This window comes from Salmo salar, chromosome ssa17 (genome assembly GCF_905237065.1).
Source record: "Salmo salar chromosome ssa17, Ssal_v3.1, whole genome shotgun sequence".
Classification (NCBI taxonomy): Eukaryota; Metazoa; Chordata; class Actinopteri; order Salmoniformes; family Salmonidae; genus Salmo; species Salmo salar.
Genome location: NC_059458.1, coordinates 15,524,884 through 15,537,135, shown reverse-complemented (window position 1 = coordinate 15,537,135; position 12,252 = coordinate 15,524,884).

The following is a 12,252-nucleotide window of genomic DNA, read 5'->3' as shown; positions in this document are numbered from 1 at the left end:
CTAAAGCCATGACATAATTTTCTGGAATTTTCCAAGCTGTTTAAAGGCACAGTCAACTTAGTGTATGTAAACTTCTGACCCACTGGAATTGTGATACAGTGAAATAATCTGTCTGTAAACAATTGTTGGAAAAATTACTTGTGTCATGCACAAAGTAGATGTCCTAACCGACTTGCCAAAACTATAGTTTGTTAATAAGAAATTGGTGGAGTGGTTGAAAACTGTGTTCTGCCCCTCCCAAAAGATAGAATTTGTAGATAATTGGCCCTCTTTCTGGGACTCACCCACAAACAGGACCAAGCCTGGCCTGTTGAGGAGTGACGGACTCCATCCTAGCTGGAGGGGTGCTCTCATCTTATCTACGAACATAGACAGGGCTCTAACTCCTCTAGCTCCACAATGAAATAGGGTGCAGGCCAGGCAGCAGGCTGTTAGCCAGCCTGACAGCTTAGGGGAGTCTGCCACTAGCACAGTCAGCGTAGTCAGCTCAGCTTTCCCCATTGAGACCGTGTCTGTGCCTCGATCTAGGTTGGGCAAAATTAAAAATGGCGGTGTTCGCTTTAGCAATCTCACTAGTATAAAGACCTCCTCCATTCCTGCCATTATTGAAAGAGATTGTGATACCTCACATCTCAAAATTGGGTTACTTAATGTTAGATCCCTCACTTCCAAGGCAGTTATAGTCAATGAACTAATCACTGATCATAATCTTGTTGTGATTGGCCTGACTGAAACATGGCTTAAGCCTGATGAATTTACTGTGTTAAATGAGGCCTCACCCCCTGGTTACACTAGTGACCATACCCCCCGTGCATCCGGCAAAGGCGGAGGTGTTGCTAACATTTACGATAGCAAATTTCAATTTCCAAATAAAAAAACAATGACGTTTTCATCTTTTGAGCGTCTAGTCATGAAATCTATGCAGCCTACTCACTCACTTTTTATAGCTACTGTTTACAGGCCTCCTGGGCCATATGCAGTGTTCCTCACTGAGTTCCCTGAATTCCTATCGGATCTTGTAGTCATAGCAGATAATATTCTAATTTTTGGTGACTTTAACATTCACATGGAAAAGTCCACAGACCCACTCCAAAAGGCTTTCGGAGCCATCATCGACTCAGTGGGTTTTGTCCAACATGTCTCTGGACCTACTCACTGCCACAGTCATACTCTGGACCTAGTTTTGTCCCATGGAATAAATGTTGTGGATCTTAATGTTTTTCCTCATAATCCTGGATTATCGGACCACCATTTTATTGCGTTTGCAATTGCAACAAATAATCTGCTCAGACCCCAACCAAGGAGCATTCAAAGTTGTGCTATAAATTCTCAGACAACCTAAAGATTCCTTGATGCCCTTCCAGACTCCCTCTGCCTACCCAAGGACGTCAAAGGACAAAAATCAGTTAATCACCTAACCGAGGAACTCAATTTAACCTTGCGCAATACCCTAGATGCAGTTGCACCCCTAAAAATTAAAAACATCTGTCATAAGAAACTAGCTCCCTGGTATACAGAAAATACACGAGCTCTGAAGCAAGCTTCCAGAAAATTGGAACGGAAATGGCGCCACACCAAACTGGAAGTCTTCCGACTAGCTTGGAAAGACAGTACCGTGCAGTATCGAAGAGCCCTCACTGCTGCTCGATCATCCTATTTTTCCAACTTAATTGAGGAAAATAAGAACAATCCGAAATGTCTTTTTGATACTGTCGCAAAGCTAACTAAAAAGCAGCATTCGCAAATGGAGGATGGCTTTCACTTCAGCAGTAATAAATTTATGAACTTCTTTGAGGAAAAGATCATGATCATTAGAAAGCAAATTACGGACTCCTCTTTAAATCTGGGTATTCCTCCACAGCTCCATTGTCCTGAGTCTACACAACTCTGCCAGGACCTAGGATCAAGGGAGATAGTAAAGTGTTTTAGTACTATATCTCTTGACACAATGATGAAAATAATCATGGCCTCCAAACCCTCAAGCTGCATACTGGACCCTATTCCAACTAAACTACTGAAAGAGCTGCTTCCTGTGCTTGGCCCTCCTATGTTGAACATAATAAACGGCTCTCTATCCACCGGATGTGTACCAAGCTCACTAAAAGTGGCAGTAATAAAGCCTCTCTTGAAAAAGCCAAATCTTGACCCAGAAAATATAAAAAACTATCGGCCTATATCGAATCTTCCATTCCTCTCAAAAATGTTTGAAAAAGCTGTTGCACAGCAACTCACTGCCTTCCTGAAGACAAACAATGTATACGAAACGCTTCAGTCTGGTTTTAGACCCCATCATAGCACTGAGACTGCACTTGTGAAGGTGGTAAATGACCTTTTAATGACGTCAGACCGAGGCTCTGCATCTGTCCTCGTGCTCCTAGATCTTAGTGCCGCTTTTGATACCATCGATCACCACATTCTTTTGGAGAGATTGGAAACCCAAATTGGTCTACATGGACAAGTTCTGGCCTGGTTTAGATCTTATCTGTCGGAAAGATATCAGTTTGTCTCTGTGAATGGTTTGTCCTCTGACAAATCAATTGTAAATTTCGGTGTTCCTCAAGGTTCCGTTTTAGGACCACTATTGTTTTCACTATATATTTTACCTCTTGGGGATGTCATTCGAAAACATAATGTTAAATTTCACTGCTATGTGGACGACACACAGCTGTACATTTCAATGAAACATGGTGAAGCCCCAAAATTGCCCTCGCTAGAAGCCTGTGTTTCAGACATAAAGAAGTGGATGGCTGCAAACTTTCTACTTTTAAACTCGGACAAAACAGAGATGCTTGTTCTAGGTCCCAAGAAACAAAGAGATCTTCTGTAGAATCTGACAATTAATCTGGATGGTTGTACAGTCGTCTCAAATAAAACTGTGAAGGACCTCGGCGTTACTCTGGACCCTGATCTCTCTTTTGAAGAACATATCAAGACTGTTTCAAGGACAGCTTTTTTTCCATCTACGTAACATTGCAAAAATCAGAAACTTTCTGTCCAAAAATGACGCAGAAAAATTTATCCATGCTTTTGTTACTTCTAGGCTGGACTACTGCAATGCTCTACTTTCCGGATACCCGGATAAAGCACTAAACAAACTTCAGTTAGTGCTAAATACGGCTGCTAGAATCCTGACTAGAACCAAAAAATTTGATCATATTACTCCAGTGCTAGCCTCCCTACACTGGCTTCCTGTTAAGGCAAGGGCTGATTTCAAGGTTTTACTGCTAACCTACAAAGCATTACATGGGCTTGCTCCTACCTATCTTACCGATTTGGTCCTGCCGTACATACCTACACGTACGCTATGGTCACAAGACGCAGGCCTCCTAATTGTCCCTAGAATTTCTAAGCAAACGGCTGGAGGTAGGGCTTTCTCCTATAGAGCTCCATTTTTATGGAATGGTCTGCCTACCAATGTGAGAGACGCAGACTCAGTCTCAACCTTTAAGTCTTTACTGAAGACTTATCTCTTCAGTAGGTCCTATGATTAAGTATATTCTGGCCCAGGAGTGTGAAGGTGAATGGAAAGGCTGGAGCAACGAACCGCCCTTGCTGTCTCTGCCTTGCCGGTTCCCCTCTTTCCACTGGGATTCTCTGCCTCTAACCCTATTACAGGGGCTGAGTCACTGGCTTACTGGTGTTCTTCCATGCCGTCCATGGGAGGGGTGGGTCACTGACGTGGTCTTCCTGTCTGGGTTGGCGCCCCCCCTTGGGTTGTGCCATGGCGGAGATCGTTGTGGGCTATACTCGGCCTTGTCTTAGGACGGTAAGTTGGTGGTTGGAGACATCCCTCTAGTGGTGTGGGGGCTGTGCTTTGGCAAAGTGGGTGGGGTTATATCCTGCCTGTTTGGCCCTGTCCGGGGGTATCATCGGATGGGGCCACAGTGTCTTCTGATCCCTCCTGTCTCAGCCTCCAGTATTTATGCTGCAGTAGTTTATGTGTCGGGGGGCTAGGGTCAGTCTGTTACATCTGGAGTATTTCTCTTGTCTTATCCTGTGTCCTGTGTGAATTTAAATATGGTCTCTCTAATTCTCTCTTTCTCTCTTTCTGTCTTTCTCTCAGAGGACCTGAGCCCTAGGACCATGCCTCAGGACTACCTGGCATGATGACTCCTTGCTGTCCCCAGTCCACCTGGCCGTGCTGCTGCTCCAGTTTCAACTGTTCTGCCTGCGGCTATGGAACCCTGACCTGTTCACCGGACGTGCTTGTTGCACCCTCGACAACTACTATGATTATTACTATGTGACCATGCTGGTCATTTATGAACATTTTAACATCTTGACCATGTTCTGTTATAATATCCACCCTGCACAGCCAGAAGAGGACTGGCCACCCCGCATAGCCTGGTTCCTCTCTAGGTTTCTTCCTAGGTTTTTGGCCTTTCTAGGGAGTTTTTCCTAGCCACCGTGCTTCTTTCACATGCATTGCTTGCTGTTTGGGGTTTTAGGCTGGGTTTCTGTACAGCACTTTGAGATATCAGCTGATGTACGAAGGGCTATATAAATAAATTTGATTTGATTTTGAAAAACAACCTCCAATTGACTCAAATGATGTCAATTAGCCTATCATAAGCTTCTAAAGCCATGACATAATTTCCTGGAATTTTCCAAGCTGTTTAAAGACATGGTGTATGTAAACTTCTGACCCACTGGAATTGTGATACAGTGAATTGTAAGTGAAATAATTTGTCTGTAAACAATTGTTGGAAAAATTACTTGTCATGCACAAAGTAGATGTCCTAACCGACTTGCCAAAACTATAGTTTGTTAATTAACACGAAATTTGTGGAGTGGTTGAAAATGAGTTTTAATGACTCCAACCTAAGTGTATGTAAACTTCTGACTTCAACTGTGTGTGTGTGTGTGTGTGTGTGTGTGTGTGTGTGATATATATATATATATATATATATCTCATTGCAAAATCATGGGCATTAATATGGAGTTGGTCCCCCGTTTGCTGATATAACTCTTCTGGGAAGGCTTTCCGCTAGATGTTGGAACATTGCTGCAGGGATTTGCTTCCATTCAGCCACAAGAGCGTTAGTGAGGTCGGGCACTCATGTTGGGCGATTAGGCCTGGCTCCCAGTTGGCATTGCAATTCATCCCAAAGGTGTTCAATGGGGTTGAGGTGAGGGCTCTGTGCAGGCCAGTCAAGTTCTTCCACATCGATCTTGACAAACCATGGACCTCACTTTGCGCACGGGGGCATTGTCATGCTGAAACAGGAAAGGACTTTCCCCAAACTGTTGCCATAAAGTCGGAAGCACAGAATCATCTAGAATGTCATTGTACAGTATGCTGTAGCGTTAATATTTCCCTTCACTGGAACTAAGGGGCCTAGCCCGAACCATGAAAAACAGCCCCAGACCATTATTCCTCCTCCACCAAACATTACAGTTGGCACTATGCATTGGGGCAGGTAGTGTGCTCCTGGCACCCGCCAAACCCAGATTCGTCCGTCGGACTGCCAGATGGTGAAGCGTGATTCATCACTCCAGAGAACGCAATTCCACTGCTCCAGAGTCCAATGGCGGCAAGCTTCACACCACTCCAGCCGACACTTGGCATTGCTCATGGTGATCTTAGGCTTGTGTGCGGCTGCTCAGCCATGGAAACCCATTTCATGAAAAACCCGACAAACAGTTCTTGTGCTAGTGTTGCTTCCAGAGGCAGTTTGGAACTCGGTAGTGAATGTTGCAACCAAGGACAGACGATTTGTACTCGCTACTCGGCGGTCCCATTCTGTGAACATGTGTGGCCTACCATGTCGAGGCTGAGCCGTTGTTGCCCCTAGACATTTCCACTTCACAATAACAGCACTTACAGTTGACAGGGGCAGCTCTAGCAGGGCAGAAATTTGACTAACTGACTTGTTGGAAAGGTGGCACCCTATGACAGTGCCACGTTGAAAGTCACTGAGCTCTTCAGTAAGGCCATTGTACTGCCAATGTTTGTCTATTGAGATTGCATGACTGTGTGCTCCATTTTATACAGCTGTCAGCAACGGGTGTGGCTGAAATAACCGAATCCACTCATTTGAAGGGGTGTCCACAGACTTTTTGTACACACACACACACACACACACACAAAAAAAAGACAGTGATGGTATGGTGATTATCCTGGTGGTTGGGAGGGTCAAAACAAGTTTTTTACATCTGCAGGGTGTCAGGGTGGGATGTCCTTTACCTGGAACAAGCAGAGACAAGGGGGGAGAAATTAACCTCGCTGATTCAATTTCAGTGATGGTTCAAGGTGCTGAAGCCACAACTACCTTTAATAATGTGCAATTGTTTTGTTTGTATTTCGCGCCACGCTCTACCATTGGATATTGGCAAGGCGTTCTGCTAGCGGAACGTCTGTCCTCAACAGGTTAAAAGTTTTACATATTCTTAGGCTTGGTCAAGTTGTTTACAGTAAGAGTAGAATAACATAGCAACACATTAAGGAAAGGGAATGTGGAAAGATACATTTAGCTAACGTTAGCTAGAAAAACAGACTCTTCAACAGAATTTCTTAATTTCACTTTTATTTAACTAGGTAAGCTAGTTGAGAACAAGTTCTCATTTACAACTACGACCAGGGCAAGATAAAGCAAAGCAGTGCGACAGAAACAGAGTTACACATGGAATAAACAAGCATACAGTCAATAACACAATAGAAAAAAAAGAAAGTCTATACACAGTGTGTGCAAATGGCATGAAGAGGTAAGGCAATAAATATGCCATAGTAGCAAAGTAATTACAATTTAGCAGATTAACAATGGAGTGATAGATGAGCAGGTGATGATGAGCAGATGATGGTAAGTAGTGATACTGGTGTGCAAAAGAGCAGCAAAGTAAATAAAAACAATACGGGGATGAGGTAGGTAGATTGGGTGTGCAAATAATGTGGCTGGCTAGCAAGCCTAGACTTAACAGAACACAGCTGGCTGCCTTTCCAATGTTTTTCATCAGATAATGTTAAAATGTCTTACCTCCAAAACGTGTCAGGCAGGACTGTTTTCTCCTGCCAAGCCAATGCAATGGAGTGAAATGCGATCAGGTACCCACTTTAGTCCCTGAAAACAAATGGAGAAAAGTTGGCTGGCAAGTTCACCAATTCATTGTTTAAAAACTGTCCGGGTCTTCACAATTGCCACATTGCTGAATCTACAATTAGGTAGTTAAGTTGTTCATTTCTAAACAGCCTATAAGCAGGATGAGATCACCTGCTAGTTAGCTATCGCATCTGACATGAACGTTATTCCTTATTCTTCTGGAATAGGTTATCCCAAGCGGGGACTTAAGTCCGTCATTAATTCAGTTGTATTTTTTTGGCTGCCAACAAGGTGATATGGGATAGCCTCCCTGGCGAAGGATACATGAGATTGGGACATGCCAATTTTGACAGAATACGCAAATAATGTGGCCTGCCTAGAAATTCTGCCTCAAAAGGCAGCATCCTTATTATCGTCAGCTGATGTCTCGTTAAACTATCAATATGTGCTAAATTCACCTGCACAGCTGATCTCAATAGCAACCCTTATTGGTCAACTCATTACCACTCCCTAAAAGGTGTGTCCTGCTTGCAACCAAAGTCTTTCAAGATATGTTCCCCTTCTGGTTGGTACTGTCATCGCAACATCCTTTTTAAACAGACTAAGGGCGTTTATGCATTTGACAAGCATCTCGTACAGTATAAATAAAGTATTTCCTTGTTTACCATGGCAAATCTACTATGGCAATTTACCTGACACTTTGTATAGATGGAAACTACTGTTGGTGTAGCCTACTGACTGTTATTATTTTATGAGTTTCCTATTTATGTTATCCAAAAGTGTCTGGTATGGTACTTTACTATTAAGATCAGGTATAAAATAACCCGGACTGTCCATATTTGAAATGTGTAACTACAATACATTAGTCAATCAGGGGATAGAGTTTTTTGTGCCAGAAGGGCATGGGCTGGAATCCTTTTATAAGCAACATATTTTTTGGTTTATTTTACCTTCATTTAATTAGGCAAGTCAGTTAAGAACAAATTCTTATTTTGATTGACAGCCTAGGCCTTGTTCAGGGGCAGAATGACATATTTTTTCCTTGTCAGCTCAGGGATTCAATCTTGTAACCTTTCGGTTACTAGTCCAATGCTCTAACCACTAGGCTACCTGCCACCCAATATAAAACAATGGTTGTGGATGTGTATAGCTGCATTTCAGATACATTTTTGCACATTTCAAGTAATAGGACCTAGGCCTAGCTTTTGAGCGAGCGTGAGAGAAGATTTTGATAGCAAGCCCTGATCCCAATGACACGACTGCCCCCGCATGGACTGAACGAGAACAGCACATTTACAGCCACACGAGGCTCATTTGAATTTCCTGACGCATCAGGAAAATTATCCGCAACAAAAAAAAAGATAAAGTTAAGAGATCCAGCATCTGTACATCTTACTTTTGGGCAACTTTTTTGCCTCTGAGAAGAGGAGAAGGCTTCATCAAAATACCCTGTATGTAACCCTGTCTTTACAACACAAACACATAAGGTGACATTTAAATCAAGGAAAACAGCACTGAACTGTGCCTCAACTCCCACACGTCTTACCGTTACTTTCAGAAGGATCCCAAAGAGTTTAATTCAATCACTACGGATTTCATAAGGTCAACCAGCAACAAATTTGGACAAATCACAATGTAAAGAATAAAAATATGGCGGACAGAAAACAGTGTGTCATCCCACTTCCTGTGCATACTAGTTATCAGCCTTTTCAGAGTTAGATTTGATCAACTCCCGCGTCCTCTCTCTCGCCTCAATTTGAAAAAGGTCAATGGTAATTGAGGAGAGGTGGCGAGGAGAGTGAATGTGGACAAAATTGCACTTGTATGAAATGAGAAGCTCCTTCTCCACTCACGCGTGTCCTCAGGCAAATTACATTTACAGGGGTGGATCGCAAAATAAATGTGTAAAGTAATAAAAACAAATGAAATTACATTTTGTAGACATTTTATAGATAAAAGGATAAGTAGCATATTGTTTTTAAATGTGTGCATTATTTTCTCCTCTGACAATACAACAGCTGATTGAAAGGGGTTGTGGCAGATATCAAAACTCTTCTAAGGTAGGATACACTTGCGCTTCCTCACCAAAAGGAGGCTATCGAGGAGGAGAGGACTGCCTACTAACTAAATTGACACACTCCTCGACCACGAAACCACCCACTTGATTTCCGTGTCACAGAGGAGAAAGGACGGAGGAGAGGACGGAGGACGGCCATTTGCCCAAATTAGAAAAACCCCATCGGCATTCTGTCTGTTCAGTGAGATGGATCTTTTGGCTCACCTCAACCAAATCAGACGTTAATTTGGCTCCCAAACGGCTCTTCGTTCAGTAGTGCTTTAAAATGGATGAAAAACCATGTCAAACATCACATTTCTAATGTAAAGCCATTATGTCAGATCTTCAAATCTGAGTTCAAATACATTTTACCTGACAAAATTAGATCGCTTACAAAAAAAGGAAGATTTATTTCAAAGAAATTGACAATGTAAAAAATGTGCGTTGACCAGAATGAGGCGCTCTCGTCCCTACCTATTGTTCCTGCAGTGAGGATTCACCATCTTCAGAGAATGATGGTGTAACTGATCGACAGATAATCGTTGTTTATAGCTCAACAAGCAGTAGTAGCAGTGTGCAAATCAGGGAGCCAAATGAACGTCTCTTTCACCGATGCGATTGTGATCTCCATGTCCACCAAGAAATCTGTTCAAAATGAGCCGTTCATTCGCAAATTACACATCATTGGTGCAAACAGGAAACAATGGACAACAAAAGAGCCACACTAATTGTAAATCTACACATCATGTGATTATACCTTCGACACGTACAGGGTGTCACCAGCAGAAGAGTGGCAATTTCCCCTGCACCAAATCCTGGCACTATTAGAGACAGATTTGCCTTCAGAAAGTATTCACACCCCTTAACGGTTTCCACATTTTGTTGAGTTACAGCCTGAATTTAAAATGGAGATGTTTATTCACTGGTCCACACACAATACCCAATAACGTCAAAGTGAAATTGTGTTTTTAGAAATGTTTACAAGTTAATTAAAAAGGAAAAGCTGTAATGTCTTGAGTCAGTAAGTATTTAACCCCTTTGTTATGGCAAGCCTAAATAAGTTCAGGAGTAAAAATGTCATAGGCGTCGTAAGTATTGGACCAAGGCGCAGCGGGTAAAGTGCTCATCTTCTTAATTTATTTAAAGAAAACACTTAAACAAAACGACGAAACAGTTCTGTAAAGCAACACAGGCTATACAGGAAAACAACCACACACAAAACACAAGTGAAACGAACACAACTAAATATGGCCTCAAATTAGGGGCAACGACAACCAGCTTCCTCTAATTGGAGGTCCTACCAAAAACCCAACATAGAAATAGAAAACTAGATTTAAACATAGAAATAGAAAACATAGAACCTAAACCAAAAACACCGAAACACACAAAACAATCACCCCCTGCCACGCCCTGACCAAACTACAATGACAAATAACCCCTTAGCTGGTCAGGACGTGACAAAAAAATGTGCTTTAAAGGTCACATACATGGTGTGTGGGAGAGCAAAGCAAGAGCAAAGACTTAGGCCTAGCCACTAAAGCAGAGAGAATACATTACACATTCATACACTTCAACTAAAATGGTGTTGAGTGACCATAGGCTACTGCTTGGGTATTTCATCCAAAGTAAGAACCTGTCAGTCTTCTAGCAATGTTGTTTTTTATAGACTTGTGTACATATCTAATTAGTGATGGTCCTGTAGAAGCACTGTGGGTAGTGTTTCCCCCATTTTCCCCAATCATGTCATCGATGGCATGCTTATGAACAACGTCTCGTGCTGTTGAGACTTTCCTGGACAGCCTTGTGTGCCAGAAACTTGACAAAAAAGAGATATGTGGTTAATTAAAATGCATAGAGTATGATCTCTGTAGTCCTGTTGCAGGATTGGTGCACCTTATTGAATTATGAGACAAAATATTTCATTCAAATACCACCCATTGGAACAAAGATGAAGAGTGGTTCTAAATGAATATAGCAAACTAATTGGCTTTGTGTGAGGTAAAAACAGAAACGGTATATGTTACAAATAGCCAAACATTGGCCAATTATGTGATTATGTTTTTGATTATTGTATGGTGTCCTAAGAGACTCTGAGGACTAAAGAGATCATTTCCAGTAAATACTAAACTAAATCATTAATACATGCAACTTTAGCTCTAAAAAGAGGATATGTGTGGTATGTATTGTTAGATTTAGTCATTGGATACACTTTATAACAGAAAAGAGGATATGTGTGGTATGTATTGTTAGATTTAGTCATTGGATACACTATATAACAGAAAAGGGGATCTGTGTGGTATGTATTGTTAGATTTAGTCATTGGATACACTATATAACAGAAAAGGGGATCTGTGTGGTATGTATTGTTAGATTTAGTCATTGGATACACTTTATAACAGAAAAGAGGATCTGTGTGGTATGTATTGTTAGATTTAGTCATTGGATACACTATATAACAGAAAAGGGGATCTGTGTGGTATGTATTGTTAGATTTAGTCATTGGATACACTATATAACAGAAAAGGGGATCTGTGTGGTATGTATTGTTAGATTTAGTCATTGGGGACACTATATAACCTAATGTACAAATTGAGATTTTGACTGCTATTCTGGTGTCCTATTGTTACCATAAACATGTTATCCAAGTTTAGCTAATAGCAACTCATATAAAAGAAACAACAATGACAAAAAACACCCTCACAGTCGAAAAGGAGGTATTATTTCTAACAGTGGAGCCAACTTTTCACTTCGACCCCAGCACATTTTTTTTTCTCTGACTATTTCAATATGATCATAGTCACATTGTAACCATGCCCAACTGCCAAGAAATTGTGTACTGCTGCACTTTTCTCCTTTCAGATACAAAGAGTGGATAAACAGAGAGTGCCCAGGGAGACATTTTTTGTCTCCGGTCTTTAGGGAGGTATCCATAAATCAGCCAAAACATAGACACACACAGCGGTCTAACAGTGAGCACAGAGAGTGAATGGGCACAGAGGCCCTTAACAGTGGAGGGTTGCTGCAGCAGACCAAGTTCTTTCCTTTAATCCATTTCCATGAGAGACTTTTTGCATTCCAGAGACCCAAACAGTCCAAACTGTGTCTCTAGAAGACTGGCCTGCCACCTTTTCTCCAAAGTAATGATTACACCATTAAATT